Here is a 16535-nt window from a genome sequence, read left to right on the forward strand (position 1 = left end):
GGTTTGGTTTGTTTTAATCGTTATTTTTTAAATTTCCCACCTCGGAGGGAAGGCAGAACTATTGTGCTTTCCCAGGACCTCTCTGTGTTGATGGAGAGGAGCGGTGAGAGCCGGGCCCCGCTCCCCGCGCCGGGCCGTGTGTGCGGGGCCGGGCAGCCCTTCTCGAGGGAGCCGGGAGGCTTTGGCCCCTGGCCGGCGGAAAACCTGAACACGGGCTGATAACAGGGGCACAAAAACGTAGCGAGAAAACAGACTTTTTTTGAGTGACGTTTGGAGTGTGGAGCGCGGCCGGAGGGGAGTCCTGCAGGTGTCATCCACCGTGCGCGGCGCTCGGCCGGGAGCGATCCCGCGCCTGGGCGGGGACCGGGGCGGCCGAGCAATAATAACAACACTTGTCCGCGCGATGGGCAGCCTGGATGGCTCTGCTAATGCGTTCATGCACCACTTACTTGCTAATTGCCTTGCCGAAGGGAGAATGCCACGAGGAAGTTTTGTTAAGCTCATATACTGACATAGTAGCCTGTGTCAGTGTATTTGAAAAGTGCATATCGCTGTAGAAGATGTGGAATAAACTCCTCCAGTTTGAAACTACTTTCCTAATGTTTTTGATTTTTTTTTTCCCTAGCCCTCTTAGGCTAGGTCTAATGGATCACTTAGTTTTGTTAAAGGCAATTTTGTCTTAGAAAAAAGTGCGAACACTCATCCTGTAGTGGAAGCTGGTCAAGGTCTTAGAAAAACGTGAATAGAAGAGAGGAAGTGTGATGGAATGAGCTAATCCATAGGTAATAGAGGAGGTTGTTCTCACTGGGATGTGTAGTGGGGGCTCAAGGGAAAAGTAGTAGCTCCAGGTTGACCGTTCTTAAGTCCTTTAAAGGTATCTAGGAAAATTTCACCGCACTGCCAGAGTTCTGACCAAGAGATTACAACTTGAATATGCGAAGTGTTTGCAGCAATTCGTAACGGAAATGCCCTCTTGAGAGAAAGGAATATTTGGGACAGTTAGAGATTTGCTTCAGAATATCGGAGAAATTCCCAAGTATGTTAACAGGATATGCTGAGCCTCTTCATCTGTGCGATTGTCTGTGTTAGTATATTCACTCAGTGTTTAATTTAAGCATGTAATGTATGTCATAGTCAGACTGCCTAATCAAAAGTTACAGAATGGGAAAATCTCTGAGACCTAAAGCCTATATACTTAAGCTTAGTTGATTTACGGCATGTTATTGCTCATGCCTATGAGTAGAAATGGGAAATTCTGCATGGGAGGAACAGAAAAACACAGACTCTGCAGTATGATGAGGTATTTCGAGATTAGATACTTAGAAATAGGAAAGAGGGCATAGATACAAGCTCTGGAGTTCACAACATAGTTTAAGAGGTGATATCATCATCATTGTCGTTTGAGATTTGAGGTCATGAACAGCACAGGTCCATTCCCAGATGCTCCATATAAATATAGCAGAAATAGGGATCTGTAGCTGAATGAGGAATGAGATGTATGATAAGAATGAAAAGATTAGTGCTGTTCAAACATCTGCTTGATAATGAATCATAGCAACAGTAAACTTGTAGCTCTCTTCCCTCCTTTTGATTGTGAGTTGGTTCTGTATGAATGACTTTCACACTACATACTCCTCCTCATTCTACACATACTGCACTTTTGGTGACAATTATTTCTACCCTGTTGACTTATGCTTCCATACTACAGTTCATTGTCCAGTGGGACATTTTTTATATCTTGTCATGTGTTTGCCCTGGTTAAAGTGACAGGGACTGTATATTAGCTAGGTATGGCTGAACCTGGTGATGTGCATTGTCTACTTTCTGTTTTCCAACCGGTACAAAAAAAGCTGTGAACTTGAAGTTAGGATTGGGAAAAAAACTCACCTGTTATTGTCTAAAACTGATTATATAGAGGAAATTTGTTACAGTTGGAGGGGTTCTTAAAATCTTACAACGTGGAAGGAAGGACAAAGCAGTGCAAAACTGTCAGCTCTTCTGGTAATATGTTGTGCAAAATGCTTATGAAAAATGACATGAAGAAATAAACTGAGGAGTATAAACTTAGAAAGTTGGATAACAAATAACTCTTATGATGTAAATTATGAAATTACTGTGACTAAACTGAAGAAATAAACAGCAAGGAAGCTGTCTGCACTGGAAGGAATGTCCTAAGGAAGGAACACAATCAAATTGCAAACTAGGAAATGTCCTGAGAGATAAGCAGGCAGACTGCTTATGCACGTGTGCTGAGCGCTAAGATGCTGCACAAAAAGAAGCTTGAAGAAAGTCCCTCTTGAACAAAAGAGAGGATGTGATTTGAAAAGTGCTTCACCAAACCAGGCTTGAGTGTTGTATCAGTACTGAAATTAGTTGAGAAACAGGTAGCTAAAGAGGTAGAGTTTAAAGTATAATCTGGAGTTACTTTTTGTCTTCATCAAACTGTTTCCAAGAAGAAACATTTGTTCAGTTTAGTAGAATACGGTGTGCCTTCAACTTTCAACACACAGGCAAATTTATTTGGGAAAATGTTGGCTCTCTTTATGTAAAGATTCTAACAACTAATTAGGGAGCTGTGAAAGAAAAGACTTCAAGCTTAAAGATGTAGAGTGAATTAAGAATTCTGGAGTTGCTCACTTGAATACAAGATTCAGCATGGATAACCAGCAGACAAGTGGCAAGACATGCAGAGGAGTTTCATGTGATGGATGTTAGCCAGTATTCCTCCTGCAAAGGCAAACTGGTGGAAAGGCCAGTTGGCATGGATATATTGTATGCTGCCACATGCACTCAGTTTTGAAGAAGAATAGCTTATATAGAAAAGAAAACCTGGAGTTTCTGATTTCTGTACTGTTCCTGAAGTTGGAGGTGTTGAAGAATCATCAGTGTGTCAGACACCAGTAATTTTAGCATTGGAGAGTTCACTGCTTGCTTTCCAAATGTCCAGTGGCAGCTTATTTGCTATAGGTGGTAATTTTGGTGTTGCATTGCCAAAAAATGTGTTGTCAGACAGAACATTATGAACTTCAGGGAGTGCTGCAAGAGCAGCTCTGTAAATGTGACACCCACTTGTGAGCAAGTATCTACAGACACCTCTACTAACTATTTGGCTAAGTTCATGGGGGTTTTCTTTTTGTTTCTCAAATGGCCATTCTTTACTATCTAGTTGTGTGAGTTACAACTGATGCATACAAAAAAAGGCTGTCATTAGAAGTCTGCCATTTGCCCAAATTTTGTCTAAGGTGCACTTCAGTGAGTGAGTAGTAGCCTGTACTTAAAGGGTAGTGTCTGTACTGTGGAGACCCTCATGGTATTCTTCTGGAATTTTCAAATGTGAAACAGGTGCATGAAAGCTGCAAAGTTAGAGATTGAGATTCTATTCCTTTTCAAAACTTTTTAAGTTGCAAGTATCCTTGTTTGTTCTTTATCATAAATCTGTACACGAAATAGACTTGGAAGTGGTGCGCGGAAATACTTGTGAATGGAGCTGCATATAAAAGTTTTATGCAGGTATCATCACAAAATCTTGCTAGGGTCAATGCCAAAACAGTAGACGGAAACATTTTTTTTTCTGTAACTCCTCTGTAGCAAAGCTGCTAGCAAGCAAACTTACATGAAGCTGTTAGAAGCTTATAATGTTTGGACAATCCCCTGATCTAAATTCTTGGGGAGTGTCCAGACTAACATTTCAAATATGTTCAATACATGCTGTTAAGTAAGGAATAAATGCTTCAGACTTACTAAACAAGGATTTCAGAGATGTTTATGTTTGAGGTCATTACTTTCCAGAAATGCTTGCTTAGCAATACAGTTTAAAGTTCTCTAATGATGGAATGAAGACCTTACCCTTGGCATCCCCTCATATGTGGATGACATCTGCTTTTTTATTATGTCCCACAGTCAGTCCTTTTACAGATAGCTTCAAATTCTTTCAGATTCTCATCTGATCTTTGTATCTGGACTTTCATCACTTCATTTGACCTTGAAAATACAGCTTTTGACATCAACTTAGATTTTGTTACTTGTCTCTTTTGTTACTTTCCTCTTTTAGTTGGATAGTGATTGGGATCCTTATTAGTTAGTTTGAAGGATATAATAGCTTCATTTGAGGTTTCTTATGGTGAAGTTCAATTTTTCTTCCACGCCTTGGTAGTCCAAGAAGACTTAAGATTATTTTTCTACATCTGCTGCTACAAATGATTATTTTCATTTCATCCTTGATATTCTCACTTGCTTAAAGTGAATTCTTTCCATCTTTGCCATTACAAAGAGCCCATGTTTTAGTTGTGTGGCTATACACTCACACTTTCACAAACATCTATGCATCCTTTTCACAAGGATCATGTTGTTTCTGCTGTAGTGCATCAAGAAGTGAATTAACCTCCAGCATAAGGAGATGTGGGAGTACTAATGTTTGGAAATAGTGTATGTTACAGGAGTATGTATAGGAAAGACGTCTAGTTTTCATGTTTTAGATGAAACAAAACATCATGTTTTGGATGAAACATTTTCATGTTCTGATTTCTAGTTATCGTTTTGTGCTTATTTTGAATTGAAAATTCCCAGAGCCCCAGAGATTGCATATGTGAAATGCATTTAGCATTGTTACAGGTGAAATACAGTATTACTGTGTTGATAGCCTGTAACGCACAAATCTCTTGGTTAAAAAGTCACTAAGCTAGTAAAAGCTTAAAATATTAATGAATGAACTACCTAGAGAAAGTTCTAACTTTTCTAGTTATAATACCCTTCTTTTAGAGAAAAGTATGCTCTCGAGAGATGTACAATGGGATGATACTTACTGTACAAGTATAATTTGAAGTAGGGATATATTTGCCAAAAAATTCTGCTTTCTTTTCTACCAGGAATTCCATAAAAATCTGGAGGCCTGCCTATGCAGCCTTTATTAAGGTAGACAACTGCATGTTGTAGAAATAAGCTTGAATCATGGTTGCTCCGATACATGATTAATATAAGTATGTAATAGATGTTTATTATCTTAGGTATATATGCAGAATAGTGTTTCCAGGGTAATTTGGATGCATTTATGTTCTTGCTTCTTTCACTCATAGAAAGTGGGAGATGGAAAAGCTGAAGCCATCAGGAACATCAGATGAGTGTTAAAACAACTGCAGTTGCCAAGCTCATTCCAACTGGAAGCCTTACAGAAATTAAGCTGTACAAGTTATCAAAATAGCTGTATCATTGTGTGAAACTTCTTTTCAGACAAAGATTTCTATCCTCAGAGGCCAACCTAGCTGTGTTTCGATACAAAATCAGCTTAATAATGTCTCTGGTAAGCAATTAGTACTTCTAGCAGGGGAAAAGAATCCTAGATCATAAGGTGAAAGGATCATTAGGAAAGCAAATATGTATTAATGTATTAAAAATTCTCAGGTCTATGTCTAATTGAAAGTGTGTTGGGTTGTTTTAATGCTTATAATAGAGCAATCTCTTAAGAAAATGTCTTGTCTGAAGAGCAAGGGAAAATAGTGGTGTATATGTTCATGAAGAGGCAAGTGGAAGAACGAGTGTCTTCTTTGTGGGCTAGCTCATTCCTAGGAGGAATGTCCTGAAGAACTACTCAGTTATGCAGCAGGCTTTTAGGTTGGTCTGCTGAATTCCGTGTGTACTACAAAGTGACTTCATGCAGTTTGTTAAATTTGAGAAAGAAATTTTGCTGAAACTCTTGATTCCAAAGGTAGTGTTGTTAAAGAAACTTGTCTTTTGTACAGGAAAATCTTTATGCCAGTATTGTGTGTGTTAAGATGCTGTAGGAGGAATTTCCATATTATTTAGTGGAATTTCCCAGTAACGGTAAACTTGTAAAGCTGGTATTTTGCCTGTTGTATCTAATCTAAAAACAAGTCAGGGGAAAACCAAAAGGAACTTAAGGTGAATTCTAAATAGGACTGTATTTCAGGATGAGTAACTGACTAGATTAAAAAATCCATTACTTCTGAAATTGGAAATTTAGACTTTTAAAAGGTTTTTGCAGTAAAATGAAATACTTTAATACAGTAGTGCAGTGGTTTGACCTTGGATGGATGCCAGATTCCCACCAAAGCTGCTCTGTCACTCCATTTCGCAACTGGAAATGGGAGAGAAAATATAAGAAAAGGCTCATGGGTCAAGATAAGGACGGGGGAATCACTCAGCAATTATCATCATGGGCAAAACAGACTTAGTTTGGGGAAATTAATTGAATTTATGACCAATCATAATCTGAGTAGGATGATGAGGAGAAAAAGCAAACTTAAAAAAACCTTTCCCCCACCCCTCCCTCATTCCCAGGCTTAACTGTATGCTCAATTCACTCCCTCCTCCCCCCTCAGTGGTGCAGGAAGACAGGAATGGGGGTTGTGATCAGTTTGTCACATGGTGTTTCTGCTGCTCCAGTGTGGGGTCCCTTTGACGGGAGACAGCCTTCCACAAACTTTTCCAATGTGAATCCTTCCCACGGGCTGCAGTTGTTTGCACACTGCTTCAGCATGGGTCATTTCCACAGGGTGCAACCCTTCAGGAACAGACTGCTCCACTGTGGGTCCCCCATGGGATCCCAAGCCCTGCCAGCAAGCCTGTTCCGGTGTGGGCTTCTCTCTCCGTAGATCCACAGGTCCTGCCAGGAGCCTGCTCCAGCATGGGTTTCCCATGGGGTCACAGCCTCCTTCAGGCATCCACCTGCTCCAGCACAGGATTCTCCATGGGCTGAAGATGGGTATCTGGCCTCCATAACACACTGGTCAGGCAGGGTTCTTCAGGTGCGTATGGCTGGAAGTGTGGCTTGTGGGCCAGTGTAGATGATCCCTCTGAACTGTTAATAGTATCAAAATCTTCTATTGGACTTACTAATTTTTATTTAACTTTTATGTGCTGTAACAGTTTTATGAAGCATTCTCTTTTCTTTGGCAAATTTAAAGGTCACAGAAAAATTCTTTTCATAGAAAAATTCCAGTGATGCTTTTAAAATTTACCTCAGCAATTAGGTAGCTATGGAGTTGTGTAGTGTTTAAAGTATGTACTTGCAGTTCAAATGTGCTTTGAAGGCATCAGTGCCATAGTTGAACTGACCAAATTATCTACTTTTTTACCTACTGGCCAGAGAGTATGTGTAAAACCATAAATGTTTACCATCAAAGAAAGCATGAAACAGTTGTGTGAAGTAAGAAAATGACACCATTTTTAATAGGAAACAGTCTTGTAAAATCAGCTAAGAAACTGAAGGTTGAGCCGAGGAATGTCCCTAATTACTTGATACTGTCTCTCCAGTGATTTAAGTAAATGCTTAGTTGAAGCTTTTATGTGGGAGAAAATTGTATATTACCTTACATACATTACTAACATGATAGAGGACTGATGTTGAACAAGCTTTCTAGTTATTTTTGAAGTTTATCAGTGGGCTGTGGGAAAAAGGATGACAGTAAGCAAGGCTCAGCTCTTTGAACTGCACTCATGGGTTTTGAGGGCCCTTGTTTGTAACATGGATTTGGGTCATGGAGACGTACTCATTTCAAAAAAGAAATCTGCAACTCTAGTGCTAAGTCCTCTGTAAGAGGGAGTACATGGACAGGGGAGCTAAGCCATTTGCCTTCTGAATGTAGAAAAATTTCTGCTTCTGATTAATAACAAGTTGCCACAGGCAACTTTCTATTAAAATGGAGAGTTCCCCTTTCAACTGTAGTCCCTCAAGTGAACATAGTCCAATTTGAATAAAACAAGACTGTAGTGCAAATACCCTTTGAACTAAAGTGATTGCCTAATTTGAAAAGTGGCTGTATAATTTTCCCAATGAGCTGACACATCTGTCTGTATTGTAGCATGTAAAAAAGAAATGGGACTATTTTCACACACATGTTGACTTAGAAAACCCCCTGTATTTTCTAGGATGTCTGCTTGAGGTCAGAAGGCATTTAATAAAACTTACTTGATCGGCTTCATTAATTTCTAGGCATGTGCTGTAGAGTCTGAGCGTGGTCAAGGATGTGTGGAGCTGAAGTTTGTTGACCTAATGCTATAATCCAGCCCTCACGCAAGTTCATATTGTGCTTCAGCAGTTGCTGTGTCAGGGTACTTGTAACACTGATGCTCTTAGGGGAGGGAATGCTGGCAGCTGCACAGGGAATGAGTAGGTGGAAAGAAAGAGGGAGAGAGCTGCAGCACTGCTGGGACTGGAGAATGAGACATTTAAAGTGGGAGCAAGGTTCTAATTTTAAGTGCTAGGTGCAGTGCCTTGATAAAACAGCCCAGCACCAACAAGTCTGTTACTAGAAATAAGCAGTATGCAAAATTGTCCTGAACAGCAAAAGTGTGGATTGAAATACTTATTTTTTTCTAACCTGGTCTCTGCTGTAAAATGAGTAAACTAGTTGCTGAAATGATGTAGGAGTGTAAATTACATGCTTTCCTCATTAGTTGGTTTAAGGAGAAGGGGTAGTAGCTTTGAATCATCCTTGTCTTTGGAGAAACTTCTGTGACTTGTAACTATTGTTTCAACAGTTTTCAAGTAAAAGTTGAAATTCATAGCATTGCCCAGCTAACAGTAGAACAGAACATCGTTTTAGTCTGAGGACAGTAGAACAGAACAGCACAGCTTTGGAGAAATGGATAAAGAATGTAACTTAGGCAAACAGGAGTCATGCAAAAGGCAAGTAGGATGCCAGCTCAGCTCTGCAAGGCTGACAAAGCAGAAGTTATAGAAAACAATGATATTGTGCTTACTCAAAAGTGGAGGTCGAGGAGCAGCCACCTGAAAAGGACACTGGACATTGAAGACCACTGAAGAAGACCCCCAAAGAACCATGTAAGGACTCCTGATAAGGAGTATGACTATGTCAAATAAAGTAATATGTATGCATCAGGTAAGGGGGGATAGCTAGTAAGTATGTCATCAGTGTGTATGATGAAAAACTCTGTTTACCTGATGCTCAGGGCACTTGGTTAGAGGAAGAATCTTTCAAGTGACCAGTGCACTGCAATAAAGAGTGCTTGCTTTCTAATACTCTAAACTCTTGTTAGAAAGTTTCTATCTGGCTGATTTCAGTATCACAGCCCCAAAGTGCTAAATTAGGTAGCAGTCAACTCATCAGTTTTAAACTGAGATAAAGACAATCTGTTTAGCAGACAAGCTTTGTTGAATGAATGTAGAGCTATGTAGTGATGAGTAGTGTCCCATAACAGGGCCTCAGTAATGGCTAAATGTCTGGGAACTTTGAAACCCTGGGGGTATCATACCTCTGGATTAGATTTATCTCTTTTGGGTGTTTGCAGATTCCTACCTTTTCTTGCTTTCAGCACTCAATAGTTCTGTTCCTTATTTGCTTTTGTCTTGTTTGGGGGCTTTCCATCGCATATAAGCAGCTATTGTTCTCACTTGTTTTAACCTATGGACTGTTTGTTGAACTTAACCAACTACAGACTACTTGGCCTTCAATTGTTCAGTTTTCTCTTCCCATTGGGAGTAGGGAGAAGGGACTGTGAAGGTATAACCCACTGGCTAGCATATCTTGGAAATCACTGAATTTAGAGTACTTAGATTTAGTTTAATCATCTGTTAAAGGAACTTTATCTCTTTTGAGAGGTTCTAAACTTTTCCTCAGTCCCTTCTCTATGCAAGAAACTCCAACGTGTTCATGTGTTCAGGGTCCATGTGTTAAATGTTGTCTAAGTATTACCTCAAAACAGAGACATAGAATTCTTTCCTTGGATAAACATAGGTGGTGTTCAGATAGTTTATCTGAACGGGAGTCCAGAGCTACTAGCAGCTCTTTCTTCAAATATTGCACTCCAAGTTGTTAAATAGAATGTTTATTTTCTGCTTCATAGCAAAGGCAGAGTCCAGTGTTGTGAAAGAGTTCAGAAGTTTCTGGAGTGGAACATGTGAGAGGACCTGTTGTCTTCCCAGATCTAGCAGTGAAGTTTAAACAAAAAATGAAACAAAACAAAAACCCCTGGTTTTATCTTGTTTGTCGTAACTCCTGTCTATACCATAAGAATGACTTGCAAGTATTGCTTTTATCACTAAGTAAATAACTATTTGATACATAGACTTTTGGCACTGGCACCATAGGTAAAATTGTGTGCATCTTGATGGATTGTGCAGGGAGACAGGACTCTGTTGCCTTTTGCTTTTCAGAAATGGCCTTACAGCTGGACTAGATACAAGTTAGAAGCAAAGCCATGGTTTGTGGTAGTTTGTGTCTTTTAGATTATCACAGCCATTGACACTCAACAGGGAGAATGATCTCACTTCAAAATAATGAGTCTAGAAGCTGTTTTGGCAAAATGAAGATGACCTTATATATAAAGTTGCGTATATATATATACATGTGTATATATATATGGATATCCCAAATGGATTCAGCTGACAGTCCTCTTTGCTGTATTCCACCCTTTGTGCAAGAGCTGAATGTAATCTGGATTCTTTAAGAGGCTAAATGCTAATCTTGCATCCTTTAAAAGTCCATTTAGCAACAGTATTATTGTATTCTGTTCCAATCTGATTGTATGTATTGTGTGGGTTTTTCTTCTTTTTCCCTGCTCCCAGTTTCACTGAGATGAGGTCAGATTTAATATGGTTTCTTTGGCTGCCTTTTGACTGATACAAATTTTTGAGAGTATAGTGTAGGTGTTGTGAGCTGCAGGATGTCTGACTCAAAACTTTTGCCAGAATCACTGTTGTTCTGGCTTAAAGTTGTGGCTGTTTGTTTTTGCTTTTCGTTTGTCATTATGCCAGACAACTAGACTAAGAACCACAATGTCATGGTGGAACCCTTGTGAATATTCCTTAAAAATAAAGTAGGAATAGAAGTACAGTCCTAGTTCCTTCCCAAACTGGTATTGGATGCTAAGTGTAATATTTTCAGAACTTCATTATCAATCCTTTGAGGCAGTATGGTACCTCAAAGGAAGAAGGTGGAAAAAGATTGAGTGAGTCTAAAGGACAGAAGGTAAATAAATGGCACTTAAGAAGGCCAGTTTTGGTAGAAGATGAATTTTCTTAAGCCTCATTCTTAGTACTGAGAGGGTCATGCTGGGAAAGTGCCTTTGAAGAAGCTCTTCTTTAGTTCTGAGAAAATGGGGGAAACCATAGGAAGATTAGATTTCTTCAGTGGATGTGTATGTTCATTCACATCAGCCAACGGGGTCTGGCTCATGGTTCAGTTATCTACTGCAGATTACAGCAACAGAAGGAGATACACCATGGGAACATAAGTACTATCACTGCTGGCTCTGTAACCTGCTGTTTTCTGAAAGCTGTAGGGCAGCTGTTAGAAATCCCTGTTGTTCTTATTTGATCAATTAGTGCATCTCTTCAACCCAGAAGGAATGTGTTTTATTAGTTACATTCAGTAATTTTCATATTAATGCAGTGTCAGTTGAGAAGATAACACTGCTTCTTAATTAATGCTGGTTCTTGAAGGCTGCATAACCATGTGTGAATCTCACAATGCATATATTGCTCCAGCTTGGTAGTCTTAAAGCTGTGTGGGGTCTGGAAAAAGCTGGGCACCTTGCTTTTTGAACCCTTACAGTGGTGCTGTGGAATACTGGCCATATGTAAGAGAAGACTATAAAGTGAGCTGGCTTTTTATTCCTGAGCATCTACACCCAAAAGGCAATCCCTGTAACTTGCAGGGATATTTGGAGGATATTCTCCTCTCTTAATGACTGGTTTTAGAATATCGGAAGAATTCTTGCAATTGAAGCGGATGCCCAATAACGGATAAGCATATTAGTGTAGTTACTGGAAAGAAGTGGATGTTTTTAAGGTGTGATTCATCTGACCAAGTGTAAACATCTGCTTTAACAATGAGACCACTCATGACCTAACTATTACCTAGGTCTGCAATGACTGTGAAGGGAACTTCGTGTAACATTTAGATGAATCCCACGGAAGGTGTTAAAACTTGGCAACACTGCAAAGAAACTTTATCCATCTTTCAGGTGCAAAATTTTACTCTATGGAGTCAGCATAATAAATCAGTATTAGTTTTGTGCTGCCATTAAGAGTGGCTTTTTCGTAGATGCAAAAATCCTGCCTGTGACAAGCTTTATTGTTGAATAGCTTTTAAATATAACAAGGAGTCAGAATAGACTGGATTTGGGAGTCTTGGGTTGTATTACTTAAATAAATTAAATGGCTTGGAGCCTTACATTTTTATTCCATTAATAGTGTCTTGCAGAGCACTCAGACTTACCTGATGTAAACTGCAGGAAATCGGTATCTTTATTGTTTTCTCTTATTAGAGTGAGAATTTTCATCAAATATTTTTTTTTTTTTTTACTTTTCATTGTCTCTGTCCCTATCCAAGAGCAAGCTTTAAAAAAATAAATCTAGAAAATTTAAAAATACTGCCAGGTTAAAGTATTCGTTGTATAACAGATTTAATTGCAGCACAGATTCAAAATGTACCTTTTAAAATGTTCAGAATTTATTGATTAATACATAAATTCCTCCTTCTTGCTGTTGGGGATTGAAGTGTTGGGCAGTATACTTGGATGGTAAATGTGCTATTACCATACTGTTATTGAAGAATATGTTGAAGAGACATTAATTAGTAAAAAATCTCTTCTTAGTAACAATCAGCCCTTTTTTCTCTCTCCACCCTCTCACCAAACAAAATAACTTAAACAAAGGCAGAGCCTATTATTTTAAATCAGCACATTATTTCTATGTACTTTTGAACATCCATTCCCCACACATATATTTTACAGATAAAGTTGATGGAGTTTTCCATTATATTTTTGCATCACTGTAATCTGTATTTTGAGATAGTTTGAAGGAAACATAATAGAAGTATTGATGACTTCTGAACTCTGTCCTTGAGGATAACCTCAAAATAAATATCCCTATAGCTGAATATGGACAGATGCAGTGAACACTGTAGTTAACAAGTTGATGGCTTTGAATATTGACACTTTAGCGATTTTAACCAAGTTTTCCTGTGGAGCTACAGACTGCAGTTTGTTTGGGTGCAAAGAGCTCTGTGCCTCAATGGTGTTTTCCAACAGGAATTTAAAATCACAATATCAAAAATACATGGCATTGAATAGGCAGGTAAGTTGAAATTCAAGTGTCTGAACTAGAATATCTTCTGCCATTTCTGAATTTTTGCAATGCCTGTAGTATTTTAAAAAGGGCTGGTAGGTGTACTGTACAATCCACAGGAGCCCTATTTCCTTCTGGAATAGTAGCTGGAAGCCAAGCAGGATATTATCATCAAATTAGGTATGTCTATTTAGGCACCTAAATTGCTCCCCTGAGGCAAGTGGCTGGAAAAATGAGGGCCAAGAGGGTTGTTTGCCAAGTCTCATGGGTAGTTTCCAGTTACTGAGTGGTGAACATATTGAGAATGGAAGGAGACTTGTGAAGGAACAGGTTGCAAGGATGCATCTGAGCACTTGAAGGAGAGCTAGTCAAAGGTCTTGAATTGTGTTATCATTCCTGTTTGGATGACATTTATACTGAAATATTCTGACTAAAGCCTGTTACATACTGTTGTTCCCACTGCTGCTTCTAACTTGGTTCCCTTAATATGATCCAGATTCTTAGAAGTTATTTTTTGAGGCTTTTTTAACCTTCACATCTGCTCAGTGTTGATGGGATCATTAAGGTAGCTGGGGCTAAACAGAAGAAGTGGGCAAAACACTCAAGAGTGTCACATGTTGGAGTATAGTTTTCATCCTTTCAACAAAGAATTAAGAAGAACCAACTCTTTCAGTGCCTGAGAAGGTCTTGGTTCTTCGGGGTGTGACTGGCTCTTAACTGTCCAAATGATACTCTGCTAACCTGCTATTTTTATAACTATGATTTCTGGGAATAGATGCATTGTACTGCAACTACTGAACTAACAGCTGGTGGTAGATAAGAACTCGAAAAGATGAAGACCAGAGTATGAAATGTAGTGCTACAAAGAAATTATTATTAGCTGTGTTGTGCTCTAAGGCAGGGTCCATCTTCATACCAGAGATGCTGGCAACAAAATTTTTTTATCCCACTCATCTTTTTTTTTATAATTAGTAATAACATGTTAACATGCTGCTATTTATGGAGAAAGGTACTAATTTCCTTGTTCCAGAAACACATGGATACAAAGGACTTGAGCACTGTTGGCAAGATCTTAAGAGTGTCTGCAAAATGGTATTTCAGTAGAATGTATAAATTTAGACAGCATTAAACCCACTTTCACAATGTTATTTCAAAATTAAATATTTGGCTGATCAGAGAAAATGATGCAAGAATATCACAGAATCTTAAAAATCCTTGCATGTTGTATGTCTGAATTCATTACATACCATTTGGAAATACTTGACAATTTCAGGACTTGAAAGAATGTATTTTAATTTTGATGAAAGAAATGCTCATCACAGTCAGCAGTGACAATTGGCTTAATTGTTGGCAGCTTCTGCATCATCGTTTAAGCACGTTCATTGCAAGACAGTGAGACTTTTTGTTCATCATCTTGTATTTAAACACTGTCTATCCCACAATAACAGTGTTTCCTTTTGTTAACACTATGACACTTCTTGTAATTGTGTTGTTGAAGAAAACGCATTGGACAGCTTCGGACATGAATGTAAACTCTCCCATCAGAATTTCTGAAGGTATTCAGGAGTGGCCAGAGAGTCAATCCTTGAAAATTTACAGTTTTGAAGTCTTAACACACGCTATCTAAAATGTTTGAAGATGGGGCACGTATAGCAAAAACAATGAACCATTTCACAGAGCAGCTGAAATATTTTAATTCAGCTCTGCAGTGCTTTCCAAGAAAAGTCAATGTACTGCAGCAGAAAAAGTGGCCTGTAACACTCTTTCGGAGGGGGGATTACAGCTAATAGTCTTTGTCTGGTTTTCATTTATTTGCATTTTAAAGGATTTTAAATAATTTTGATTAACAGCTAATTAATTATAATTTTAATAAACTTTTTGCTAGATTGGTGGTTGGTTGGAATGTTTATATCTTGGCAGTAGTTGCCAGTTTTCCCTTGAGATGTGCCTGCTTATTGGTTTAACCTATCCCCTCTACTAGCAGCAGCAGGCTGTCACAACTAGATGGGAGCAGCTTTTTCTGGAACAAACTGGTTTGAAGAAGTTGCCAATTTTGCAGCACCAGTAGTGGCTTAATGAGAAGCAAGAGGAAAGCAGTAATTATTTTAAAAATTGATTCAGACGTTATTGCACATGATACTGCCTCTCAAATTAAGTTTTCTAAGTGTTTGTTCTTAACTGGGAAACATGACCTGTGTAAATATAACTAGCTTACCCTCAAACCCATGCATTTTAATGAAAAGGCTTGCAAGTGGTATCTATAGAAAGAGCAAGAGGAGAAAAGAATCTGTAGCTCACAGTTGAAACACCCTAATTTTCTGTGTAGTTATGTTAAAAATCTTATAGCTGGTGCTGCCTTCAATCTGACGTACCTTTTATTAGTTTTCACTAGTGTGCCCATGTTTGAAACATTTTAACTGCATGTGTAACTTGCTGTTAATATTTTTTGTTCTGAAATCTGTACAGTTAGAATCTCAAGCAAAACATCTGTAAAACTGGGAAAGATTGCTGTACGAAACTCTAATTATTTATTCTGTAATGACTATGTCGTTGCAGGTAAAATTGCCAGTTGCTTCTGAGCACTCTATTTAATAAAAAGAGCTCTCTTTCAGAAAACTAGTGGGTTTTTTGACTGATTTGATCTGAAGACAGGGAACTATTAAGGTCTCTTTTTTTAGTAAGGCACTTTGCATCTACAAATAAAAATACCCTCTTGGATCTACAAATGATCATCCAGTGGCTTTATTAAATTGGCTCTGAAACCTGTTTGCAACAGTGAAGACAAAAATGAGCCAAAATTGGGGCAAACCAGAGCAGTCTCCTCCTGGTGTCTCAGGATGCTTCAGTAGTCTTGGATGTACTCCCAGGAAACTGAGATTTGAGTTGGAAATAATACTGTATAAGCTATAAATCCATTCTGCTGAATGGCTTGAGATGCCCTTGTGGATGCAGCGTGTAACTTGTGAAGGAAACTAAGAATGGGCCATGATTTTTCCTACCTAAAATGCAGCCCAGCATTTCATGAAAGAGGTGCACATGTTAGGAGCCTGTAGCCAGTGAGGGGGAACACTTTTTCTCTCCTGGCACAGCCTCACTGAATCCATATTGCAGTCCCTAATCTAGTTCCCTGCGTGGCAGCATAAATCTTTCTGTTGTCATGGGATAGAAATGAATGAGCAAGGGAGCCAGCATTGTTACTTTTGTTAGCAGTGTGGTGTCCTGGCCTGGTTCAAGCAAAATCTGAATGTTAGATTCCACGACTGCTTGGGTTTTGTAAGAATGCTGCTAAGAAGGGTGGAGGTCTTCTCCTTTACTCCTCCTACTCAAGAGCCACATGCTCTTGATGCAGCTCTCTTTACAGCTGAAAAAACAATGCTCCTGGTGCTAAGATCCAACTATTGAGATGTCCCCATGCCCAAATTAAGGTTCAAACAAGATCATACACTGAAGTCAATAATACGGATTTTATTTAACATGGAATGTCTGG

The 16535-nt window shown here is 38.9% G+C and overlaps 1 protein-coding gene across 1 annotated transcript in view; it reads left to right on the forward strand.

Moving 5' to 3' along the window:
- LOC103623385 (transcription intermediary factor 1-alpha) overlaps positions 1-16535 on the forward strand; it is a 59101-nt gene that overhangs the window by 1158 nt on the left and 41408 nt on the right.

The sequence above is a fragment of the Corvus brachyrhynchos genome, unplaced genomic scaffold (assembly GCF_000691975.1).
Source record: "Corvus brachyrhynchos isolate BGI_N302 unplaced genomic scaffold, ASM69197v1 scaffold209, whole genome shotgun sequence".
In the NCBI taxonomy this organism is placed as follows: Eukaryota; Metazoa; Chordata; class Aves; order Passeriformes; family Corvidae; genus Corvus; species Corvus brachyrhynchos.